This window comes from Sturnira hondurensis, unplaced genomic scaffold (assembly GCF_014824575.4).
Source record: "Sturnira hondurensis isolate 20B ecotype Veracruz unplaced genomic scaffold, ASM1482457v3 Scaffold0023817, whole genome shotgun sequence".
In the NCBI taxonomy this organism is placed as follows: domain Eukaryota; kingdom Metazoa; phylum Chordata; class Mammalia; order Chiroptera; family Phyllostomidae; genus Sturnira; species Sturnira hondurensis.
This window is the reverse complement of record NW_028096448.1, coordinates 5,442,653-5,454,775: the sequence shown is the minus strand read 5'-3', so window position 1 is coordinate 5,454,775 and position 12,123 is coordinate 5,442,653. Positions and strand designations below refer to the sequence as shown.

Below are 12,123 nucleotides of genomic sequence, written 5' to 3'. Positions count from 1 at the left end.
ATGATTCTTGAAAACGTGTTACACCTTCAACATGTGGAATGAGAGAAAAAGTTCATTTACTGTACTCAGTGTAACCAAAATTCAGTTAATTTAATTAATTTGCAAAGTGTATATAAAAACGTTTTTTAAGAGAATAGACTAGAACACAGGTGGCAAACACAAGGCCCATGGGCTGAATCTGGCCCTCCAACTTATTTTATCGAGCCTGGCATTTTGTTTCTACCTGGGGGCAGCACCGAGCTCCTTGCCCCTAGTTACGGAGTAGTTACATTTATAGAGTCCTAAAGTTACATTCGGCCCTTTGAAGGCAACCATGAGGCTGATGTGACCCCCGGTGAAAATGAGTTTGACACCGCTGGACTGTAGACCCACTCTCTATTCAAAAACTCTCTGACCTTTTTTCTACAAATGGTGCTCAGGCAACCAGAAAAAGACACATGAAACACGTGCTAACGGAGGAAGTTGGGCCTTTCACACCATACACAACAAATAAAAAAAGGATCGACAACCTAAATGTGAGAACTAAACTATAAACCTCTTTGAAGAATAAAGCATGGGAGCATATCTTCATCACCGTGGATTTGGCAATGGATTCTTCGGTATGGCACTGCAAGAAAGAGTAACAAAGGAAAAAATAGGTGAATTGGACTTCATTAAAATAAGAGGCTCTTGAATCAAAGACACCATCCAGAGAGTCAAAAGGCAACCCATAGAATGGAAGAAAATATTTGTAAATCATATAACTGATAAGAGTCTTGTTGCCGGAATGCATAAAGAACTTTTAGAACTGAACAACAAAAGGGCAAACAACCCAATTTTAAAATGGACAAAGGACTTGAGTAGACTTTTCTCCAAAGAAGATATATAAATGTCCCATAAGCATGCTGAAAGAATGTTCAACAACGTTAGTATCTGGGAAATGCAAATGAAAACCACAGTGAGTTACACCTTCGTGTCCATTAGGATGGTCCTATTAATGAAAAGGGGGTGGCAAGTATTGACAAAAGTGTGGAGAAATTGGAACCATTGTAAACTGCCGTCAAGTGGTACAGCCACAGTGGAAAGTGATGTGGCAGCTCCCCGAGAAGTCACACACTGAGTTACTGTCTGGCCCAGGACACCCACTCCGAGGCGGATGACCAAGAGAATTGACAGCAGGCATTCAAACAAAAACACATGCAGTAACGTTCACAGCGGTCTTCTTCATAATAGGCAGAAAAGAGGGAACAACCCCAGTGTCCATCCACTCATGAAGGGACAGACATAATAGTGCATGGGTACCATGGAGTATTATTTAGCCAAAAAAGGAGTGAATTACTGACACATACTACAACACGAATGCATCCTGAAAGCACTGTGCTAAGTGAAAGAAGCCGACCACAACAGGCCACATATTGTGTGACTCATTCATTTACCTGTGCCATCCAGAACAGGCAAATCCATGGAGGCAGAACACAGATTAGTGGTTGCCAGTGGCTGGGAGGAGAAGGGAATGGAGAGTGGCTATGGGGTTTCTTTTGGGATCATGAATATCTTCTGGAATGAGAGAACGGTGGTGGTTGCATGACATTGTGAATGTACTAAGAACCACTGGCTGTATGCTTGAAAAATGATTAAAATGGTGACCTGTATGTTATGTGAATTCTACCTCAATTAAAAAATGTCTCTGACCCTCTCTCTTTGCTCATGCTCTGTAAGTGGCCTTAAACCACTCACTTAGCCCTGGCTAGAGGGTCTTATTCCATCAGTTATCCTCTGTAGAAACTCCACTCTCATCCTGTGCTTTCTTCCCTCCAATGTCATACTTCTGCAGAGAGTCACCTACAGGAAGAAATCTTTACTTCCTTACCGGCTCTTCCACTCATCACTCCTCCTCAGGCCCTGATCCCCAGTAGAGCCAGTAGGAACATGGAAGACGTGGAAAGACTCCCTCTACCAATTTTACACCAGACCTGGAAGGCTCTGCATTTGTCCAAGCAGCAGCTTGGCTTCCTCTTGCTTACCTGAGGGGCCTTTTTGAATTTAGAAATTCGTTTCCAGTATGGTCCTGCCACACAGCTGGACCCAACCATCACAGCACCCACTGCCAAGGAATGTTGCCTTTTGGGAACAGGTGGAAGAACTCTCGTAGCATTTCCCGGCGGGCACAGGTGATTCCTGCAAACCCAGCGGTGTGAAAGTCACATGTGCAAAATGTAAATTTGTGTGAGAAGACATAATGCCATTACTCGTAGAGATTAAGTGCTTTTAATTCTGGGTAATAAATAGTCAGCTCTGATAGCGGTGGAGACTGATCTCTGAGCCCACAGAGTGGTCCAAAAGTAGAAGGAAGCTGTCTTCATCATTCCCTTAATTTTCTTCTTTTTTTCCTCTCTCCCTTTTTCTGCTGGGGTCAGCAGAAATAGGATTATTTTTCCTTTTAGATCAGTGTTATTATGATTATGATTATACTGAAAAACCTGTATGGGAGGAATGCTGCAATCTGAATTAAAAATAGCACGTTACCTCCTCCCACACACAGCACTTGAGTGTTCTGAATGCCTTTTATAAATGCAGACTTTCTGCCTGGCTGGATAAAAGGAGCTGTCACTTCATTTCCATAACGAAGTCATTCCCGGGAGAATTCCATTGTTTTAGCAATAGAATTTTCGTAAAAATCCTCTTATTTTGCCTGAAAAAGGTAACAAAAATGAACTTTTTAGAGCTTATTCGACAAAACAATTAAGGAGCTAGAAATGTTCTTCTTTTTTGATGTTAGGAGTTGTAAGTGTGAGAATCTCCTGAGCCACGATAGTGGGATAAACCCTAAACCTGGAAGATGAAGAGGGCGGAGAGAAAACCTGTTATTCTTTCTTCTAAGCGGGGTGTGCCTTTCCCTGAGTTTGTGTGTTCTACAGCCTTGTGATAAATAGATGTTGCTAATCCTAAAGAGTTTTACATATTTATTTTTGAAGAGCTGTAAGAAACTTTCAGAGTGCTCATTATGTAAAGAAATTCCTTGGAACTTTTTAATGAAACATGATTATCAGATATTTTAATTGAGTTTCAGGACTCAAAAGGCAATTGTGACTGTATCTTGCTGGGGTCCTCTGCTCAAAAGATACTAGTTATTTACCTTTAGTTGAGTTTAAACATTGCAGCAGGTGGAGCTGTGTATTGAGTGGACAGGTGTTCCCTCGCTCTCTTACTCGTAACTGGCAGGAGCAGGCGGTGTGCATGTGCTTTCTGACAGCCCCCTCCCCTGGGCTCACCCCACCCACCACACAGTGGATCTTTGCTCCAAATAGGGTATCAAGTCTTCCCCTCCACATTCACAGAAAAATAATTGCATTTGTTGGTACTGCCCTGGCACCAAGCAACCCACATCAAAGTATTATCTGCCTTTGGTGTTTTTTGACAGGTAATCCCTGAACTTAATGCCAAGTGGCATTTCTGTTACTTGTTCACAGCTAAGACCATTGAAATCTCAGCTTTAAGCTAGAATAGTTTTATTGAGCCTCCTCCAAAAGGAGAGAAGTTTTCAATAGTGCCTTTGTCTTGGAATATTTTTTCCCGATTGCATCAGACAGTTGTAATATTTAAACAAGGAGGCAGCTACGTGGAATGGTATTAAAAAAAGAGGTTAAAATGTAGAGTTGTTATGTGTGTTTGGGTTTTTAATTTAGTAAAACAGACAACCCTGGCTGGTAGCTCATTTGGTTAGAGTGCCGTCCTGATATGCCATGGCTGTGGGGTCAGTCCCTGGTCAGGGACTGAGTCAACCAATGAATATGTAGATAAGTAGAACAACAAATCCATCCCTCTCTCTCTCTCCTTTTCTCTGTCTCTCTAAAAATCAATCATTAAACTTTAAAAAAAATCCATTTTAATAAGCGGACAAAAAGAAGACCAATGAGATTGAGTCAGTATAATTATGGAAAGTCCTGCTGGTCTAAACATTATGCAGAAGTTACTGATTTTGAATTCTGGACAATAATTCTGGTTTTAAAAAATCTCGGAGTAGCCTATCTGCATGCAATGGTACCATAATTTTTGAAGCATGATTTGAGGTCTTGTGGTAGCTATGCTTTTACACAGATGTATTTCATTAAATGAAAAGGTGGCGTGGCTTTGATAGGATGCTTCCAAAGTTCCGCTTTTGGTGAATTCTGTTACTTGTATTTGTCCAAAAGGATGGTCTGGCGGTGTATGTGGACTCTATCTGGTCTTTTTACTTGGATTCGCTGTTCAGTATTTTGCCAAGTCAGGCCAAATAAAATAGTTCAGAATACCATCATATAACTCCAAATATGATGGCAAAAAGAGAATGAGAGGGAAATATTTAAATTTCGTAGACTTTCTATTAATTTTGTTTTAAAAAGGAGAGCAAGTAGAGCAGAAACCAAAAGAAATTGGAAGTCAGGGGACTCCTCCCAGTGGCTACTCAGGGACCGTAACAGCTCATGATTTATACATGCTTTGTAATGATCAAACAGGAGGCACAGGCTCTGCCTGCCGGTTCCATCCTCCCTTTTCCGGGAACCGTTTTAACCCCTGAATTCCCACTGTGCCTCTGGAGCAGGCGTGAATGAAACTCCCCTCCAGGGGAGTTTTGGCTGTGATGGCTCGGGGCAGCTGAAGGGTGTTGGGACCCTGCAGATGTGTGGTCTACAGGGTCTTGATCCACCTTCATCTGTCTCCTGGGCCTTAGTGCCTTCTCCGTGGGGCAGCAGCGACCCACTTGGGAGCAGAGTATTAAGCAAATGAGGCCAGGAAAAACTTGTCAGTAAGGAGCACGTGCCACGTTGGTCTTTAATGTCATAATTTTCTAAAGACATTATTCTCTGGCTATTCAATACAGATTAAGCATTTCTCATGTATATTTTACTCTTGCTGTGGATATGCAAACATACTTTTCTCTGGATGCATGATTACATTTCTTAGCAAACTTTATACCAGTAGAAGACATATAACCTGCACACAAGTATAGACACCTGCCCCATCTACATGCGTGTCACTAAAGCCTCACCTTTATATGCTAAAGGTGAGAATAGGACACAGCGACATGGATCAACGTGAGTTGTAATTTTTAAAAAGTTGGATCGTAGCAGTTTTTCAGTGTATTTATCTTTTGACTATGTGTTCTTTAGGCAGATACTAATTTGTGTGTGTTTTAACGTAAGCAGAGACCAACTAATATCCACATGCATGCTCGAAACCCAAGGATTGCCTGTTTGGAAAAAGATTTTATGATGGATAAATCTCACAGATCATCAGCTGTTGATCACAGAGGGATTGCCTGATCGATGAATAAATCATGTTTCAGAATAGATTAGGTTGGGCTTCACCTCGCCTTCACCTCCCTTCAGTTCTCACTGAAATCTGACTGGATACCTCTACTCTCAGGAAAGCTCGTCACTGCCATTGCCTTCCTGAGGGAAGGGGAATTTTGCTCCTTTGGGGGAAGCGGTGGAGGAGGGAGCGGGTTGGGACAGCTTTGCACCCTGCAGGCTGAGTGGCTCATCCTGGTGAAGCATTTCTGAACTCTGCAATAGCCAGCAGCCCTGGATGTTTCTCCTCAGGAAGGAAATACACAGTCAGCTTTAGTTCAGGGTTGGAAGAAGAAGCTCTTGCAGAATATTTCATTGATTGACTGAGCAATTTCCATATTGGCTTATGTAATGATTTTGTTCCAAGTCACTAAAAAGGGACTCTCCTATTTGATAACCACAGTGAGAAGACTTGAGCACATGTCAGAGTGAAAGTAAAATACCACATTCTCAGTCAGTTAATCAAACAGTATTTATCAAGGGGTTACCATTAGCAAAAGCACGCTGAGGCTTACAGAAAGAAGACAGACTCAAACCCTGTCTTCACAGAGCTTACTACAGTATGCCTGGGGAAATGGTGCCTATTTTAGGATAAGAAATAAAATGATTAGTATCCTGAGAAAAAGGAATATAGGCTGTAGGAAGTCACATCCAAAAAAAGAAAAAAGTGTTTCTGGTTGAGAAAGTTGTAGCATAGGACAGTGAAGGAAAGAGGGTGGAGAAAGGATCTGAGTAGGTCTTGGTAGGTGTGGCCTGAGTTTCCACACGTGGGCTAGAAATGTGAGCCTCCAGAGATGAGAGAAGTTCGGTTTGGCTGGTGCAGCATGCGTAAGGGGAGAAGTAGGAAACGCAGTTGGGAAAGTACATCGTGGCCAGATTGTAAGGTCTTAAACATCAAATTTTAGAAGGTTTTCAGCAAGCTGTAGGAACTAATACCACAGAATGACATGAAGAAGTTCTGTTATATAATTTGGAGGAAGTCTGATCTAGGAAAGATGACTCAGGTAGTTTGGAGGGAGAGTAGTGAAGGCAAGAAGACCAATTAGCAGGCAGCTGGGAGAGGAAGAGGGGCCGACCTGGCACGGTGGTGTGGGAATAGAGCGCAGGCCGGAGAGGACGGACAGCTGACACACTGTGGGAGACGGGGAGGCTGGTGGTGCCATCGGCACGCATCGCAAATAAAAGGCGAGGACTGGTTTGGGGGGTAGGGGAGAGATTGGAAATTTTGAAACTGACGTAATTCATTTATACTGTATATATCTTGTGCTTGTTAGGGGGAGATGCCAGGACTCAGGACACAGATTTTAAGAATTATATGCAATAAAAGGAAATTGCCATAGAAAGAGAAGAGAGAGGCTGAATGTGTAACCTTGGGGGATACATACCCTAGGGTCCGAAGGGGTACCAGCAAGGGACAATGCCGAGAAGCTGGCAGAAAAGCGATGTAAGGACACAGCAATAGCACCATCTCAGAGAAGCCGGGAGTGCTGGGATATTTTGGTGCAAGAGACAGAACTCGGAGTGATTTAAGGAAAAAAATAGAATTGATTGTGTCATACATGTATCAGTTTTCTGTTGCTGCATAACAAGTTACCATAAACACTGTGGCTTCAAACATACCCATGTTGTCTCCCAGTGCCCGCAGGTCAGAAGTCCAGCCACAGCTTAGCTGCATTCTCCACTCAGGGTCTCATAAGGCTGAGGTCAAAGTGTTAGCTGGACTGCAGTCTCATCTCGGGCTCGTGGTTGTCTTTTGAGCTCACACACTTGGCAGAAGTTATTTCCGCACTGCTGTGGGGCCGAGGCCCCTGCTCTGTGGCTGGCTGTGGGCTAGGCAGCAGCTGCGTGTCCAGTTTCTTGCCACACAGTGTTTTGCTCTCACGCTTTGAATCTGATTCCCACAACGGCCTGCCTGCCCCAAGGGCTCACCTGGTTAGGTCAGGCCCACCACAGATAGTCTTTCTATTTTAAGGCTAATTGATACAGGGGCTTAATTTTATCTGCAGAGCTCCTTTGCAGCAGCAGCCCCCAGACTAGTGTTTGACTGAATGACTAGGAGAAGGTGTGTGCACTGGAGGACAGGGCAGTTTGGGGGCCACTTTAGAATTTGATTTGTTACAGCGTAAGTAAACAGTCCAGGGGTAAGTCTGACTTTTGGCGCGGCTGGATCCCAGGGACCCCACTGTTGTCAGGACTTTCTCTCTTTCAGCGTTGCCCACTTCCGAAGAGCCTCGTTCTCACGTGGGCTTCCCTCACAAACGGCTCTTTGAAGGCCACGCTTTATGGTCTCTGTAGGAAAGAGAACCTTATTCCTCTTAGTTCTAGCCAGGCTAAGAGAGGCTTTGGTTGGCCTGGCTCTGGTTACGTGCTATCCCTAAAACCAGTCATCATGGCATGAGGGTTGTGTATTCTGATTCTCCAGACTTAGGTCCAAATGCCCTTCTTCAGAGCCAAGGCATGAGGTCATCCCAGCCCGAGTAACTAAGAGAGTGGAGGAGAGATCGTTCCTGAAAGATGCTGTCTAGGCAAAATGCTAGTATCTGAAATAAGAGGAAAAGAGAATTAAAGGCACTACTATATCACATATTATAAAAGAAGTCTGTTAGGAAAGGGCCACTGCATTTGGAAGGCAGGAAGCCATTCTGAAAGAAAGAGAAGGAAAATTTACTTCTTAAAAAAGTGGCAGAAGTCGAACTCCAAGAGTTTACAATGCACCTGGTGAAATGCCGGCATTGAATTCATACCACACATTGACATGTTTGCTGGTGAACAGGAGGAAGATGGCAGCCATTTGGGAATGTACCAGGGAATGGGGAAGGCGTCTCAGGAATGGCAATGACTGATATATTTGTAAGAAGTTGCTAGTAAAGGAAAGAGGTTGAAGGAGCTACAGAAGTCCACATTGATCCCAGTGGGAACTGAAGCCAGTAAGCGGAGAACAGATGAAGACCCAAGACGGAAAGCCACCAAAAGTCTTCCTGGGTTATAAAGTGCGTGGGCTTTCTTGTTTTGTTTTGGTGACCCGTCACATCTTTGGAAAGACAGGTACAGGCCTCCCAAGGTAGCCGTCTTATGTGATATACTCAGAATGTCCCCAGCCTCTGCCTGGCTGTCTGATGGACAGAAGGACTCCGTCTCAGAGTGGTGGTTCTGAACCGGTGTCCCTGAACCAGCAGCAGCAGCGTCACCTGGGAAATGGATAGAAGTGCAAGCCCTCCGGTCCCACCCCACACCTACCAAATCAGAAATTCCGGGAACAGGATCCAGCTCTGGCTGGACAAGACCTCCAGGTGTTTCTGATGGCGGTTCCAGTTTGAGAGGCATTGCATCCCATCTTCCCTCCACACACCAGTGACTTTTGAAAAGCTCTGAGGATTAAGGATCTAGGTTCCTGGTGACCTGGGGTGGGGTAGGGGGTTGTAAATCTTGAAAGGGGATGGCAGCTGTTCAGAAGCCACTCATGACTGAAAATAGAATGGACTGGAAGTACAGAAGAGCGGAAGCTATGTAGTAACTGAAATGTTCTCCAGTTCGAGGAGGGCTTTCCTTTGGATGGTAGGCATTCTAGGAGCTCTGAGTCCCTGGGGACTGAGGACCATGAGGAGGGCTGAAGTTACAGCTAGAGAGCAGGAATTCTTTTGGAGTACAGGTTAAGTCATAGAACGGGTTTTGGACACGCATCATTTAGTTTAAATTCAGGCTTTTCTGATAGACACTCTTCGGAGGCTGCAGAAGGGCATGGCAAGGTTTCTTTCATCAAGGAGCTTAAAAGCTTTTCCAAGCCTTCAAGACTTAAATAAATCCAGGGAATATAAAAAGACAATATAACAGAGTGCTGAATTGAAAAGGACCTTGGGTTAAAATGCGTGATGGAGGCTGTAAGTGCTGCAGGCAGTCAGGGGAAGGAGAAATTGGCACTGTGTCATTTTCTCCTCTGGACAGAGGATGAAACTGTCAGCCTCTGGTTGTATCTCCCAGGCCTGGTGGTGGGATATTGGACAGCTTGGCTTCAAGAAGTCTCTTTTCTTGCCCTCTCTTTTCTTTCTCCGTTTTCCAGTTTGTCAGAACTAGTAAGGCAAAATCAGGGTTTGTATTTTAAGACTGAGCTTGGACTATTATTAATATTTTGGGTTTTATGAGAAACTTGTAGGAGAAACTACATTTTATCCTGGGTGTCTTAAATGGAAAGAGACTCAGATGAAATGTTGGCTTATTCATTTCAAACAGATTTTCAGACTTACTCCATTCACGGGGAGAACATGAATGATGAGCTTGTCTGAGGAAGCCTCTGTTTGGTAGGATGAGGAAAGTACATTACTGATTTTCCTCAGTGGGGGAATTAAATTGTACCAGATGTGGGATATAGGAAACAAAAAAACACTTCAGATGAACGCAGCTTTTCTATTGCTTTTTATTTCTCTGCATTGTACTACCCATGTGAATAAGTAAAGAGGTAACCAAACCAAGAAGCAAGGCAGAAAGTTTTCAAGACACACTTTTTTAAATAATTCTTAATTTTTCAATTGCAGTTCACATACAATATTATAGACTTAGGTAGGTGGGCATAAATGTCATTTCAGTCTGTGAGGGAAATAAAAAAAGATCTGATAGTCCAGAGGAAGCCAGCAGATTTGAAACCTAATGCAAAGTACTAAAAAAAATTTTTTTCTGACATTTACATGTAATGTGGTTTGTTTTTAGCTCTTTTGGGAGGGTTTTTTTAACTCCAGCTGTAGCCTGCAGGTGTTAACAGAGAGCTGCTTTTTTTGTGTGATGATCAGGTGACTTCAGATGCGTTACATTAGGAAGCCAGAGCTGGCCTTTGCCATTCATCAGGTTTAATACCTGTGCCTGGGTTTCCTCTGGCAGCGATCATGAAGATTTTTGTTGCTCTGGTGGCCTTGGCAGTCAGAAAGAAGAATCAGCTTTTATTTCAAGAGACTAAGAATAGTTCTGTTGTTTATTTCTTTTCTTTCAATTTGAAATATAATCGCCATATAACGTATTGGTTTCTGGTGTACAACAGTGATTCGATAACATCTATAGATTGTGAAGCGATCACTGCAGTAACTCTGGTTAATAACACAAGTCTGTTGCTCGTTTCTTGATTTTGACCACGGAGACCCATTGAAATGTCCCAGAGGAAAACAGGTGAAATAGAGTTCGTTGTGTGTCTCTGGGTCACATAGCTTGAGGCGGAGGCTGCCTCCTCCCCCTGGAAGCTCCGTGCCTGGCTGACTCCTACTCACCTTTACTCCCCTGCTGGAGTGTTACTTTGGTGAGAAAAGCCTTCTGAGCCCTTCCTGCTAAGTGGGTGCCCCGTTACGATTGCGAATCACAGTGCTTATTTTTTCTTTGTAATACCCATCCAGTGTTCACATTTTATACGTATACTAGAGACAGTATACTATGATTCTTTAATGTCTGTCCCTCTTGAGGCGGCAAGCTCCATAAAGCCATGGCTCTTTCCTGTTTTGTTTGCTGCTGTAAACACAGAACCATGTGGATATACTGAGCACCAAGGGAAAATTTGGCAAGGGATTGAAGTAATTAATAAAAAAGCACTTTGTAAACTCTTTAACTATAAAAACCATGGTTAATCCTATCAGTAGCTGACACCTCCTTTCTCTCTTCTGTCCTCTTATTTTTAATTCTTTATTTTGAGGTAGATTTGTCAGTGTTTTACCAATTCCAGATCTAAGGTTTGACATTTTATTCGTTGTTGCCTTTTTGAGATAAGGGACCACTTTCTCCTCTGAAAAATACTACACCCGCTCTGTTAATGCCGTGATTCCCACCTTGGCTCAGCATGTGCTTGTGACTTCAGGAGGCCCTCGGGGATGATTTATTTGGGAGGCAGACAGATCTGGGGCAGGAAGCTCTGCGTCCTGTCTCCCCCAAAGCCGCTCGCGTGTGTTCCTGTACAACTGTGCTCCTCAAGACTTCCCAGGCAGTCGAAGTCATACTGGCCTGGGAGAAGCTGTGTCTGGCTCTGTCTTCAAGGAGGGGAAAAATTAAAAATTCAGGTGTGGAAAATATTAACGATTGGAATATGAATTGGCCTTTTCTTTCAAAGCAACAAACAAAAATCATCCAGTCCTTCTTCGGCAGGTCCTTGGCGCGCCACTTGCGTGTGTAAGTGTTATCCTCGGTGGGCGGCAATGGCAGGCAGCCAGGTGGAAAATTTCACAGTCCTGTGAACCTCCAGGGCACCGAACGCGCCATCGGAGGGTGCCGTGTGGCCTGCGCCGAGCCATGATGTGCCTGCACAGGGCTCTCTCACCACCTTCCCCTCCTTCTTCCTTTTTCCTTCCTGCACCAGGCCCTCAATGTCTTTCTTCCTGAGATTTCAGACGCCTTGTTTCCTGGCCCCTGCTTCTTTCAACCCGTCCCCGGAAGGAGGAATCTTTACACTAACGCGGCGGCCCTTGCAAATGCATAGACGTTTGGGCGTCCCAGGGTCAGTGGATTGTTGGTGGCTAGCCAAGGCTGGCTTTTATATTCTGCCTCAGAGCTCAGTAGCAGGCTTATGACCACTAATAATCATACTTTGCATTTACTTAGTGCCTCTCTTGTCAGGAGCTGTGAGTGCTTTGCAAGAGTGATCTTATTGATCCTCCCAACAACTCAGTGAGGTATGACAATGGGAAGAGGTCCCAGCTCCCTCCTTTTTGAAGAGAGTAAAACCAAGGGGCTTACTTTGAGGCTGTGTCACAAATTTGCATCTCAGCTGGGTTGCATATGAAGCCTCCCAGAATTGGCTTCACCTTCACTGGGGGACAGGGAGGAAGGGGAAAAGGCTGGTAGGCCATGC

At 44.1% G+C, this 12,123-nt stretch overlaps 1 protein-coding gene across 11 annotated transcripts in view; it reads left to right on the top strand.

Annotated features, from left to right (window-relative positions):
• ATXN1 (ataxin 1) overlaps positions 1 to 12,123 on the top strand; it is a 391,897-nt gene that overhangs the window by 225,903 nt on the left and 153,871 nt on the right. The window lies entirely within an intron of this gene.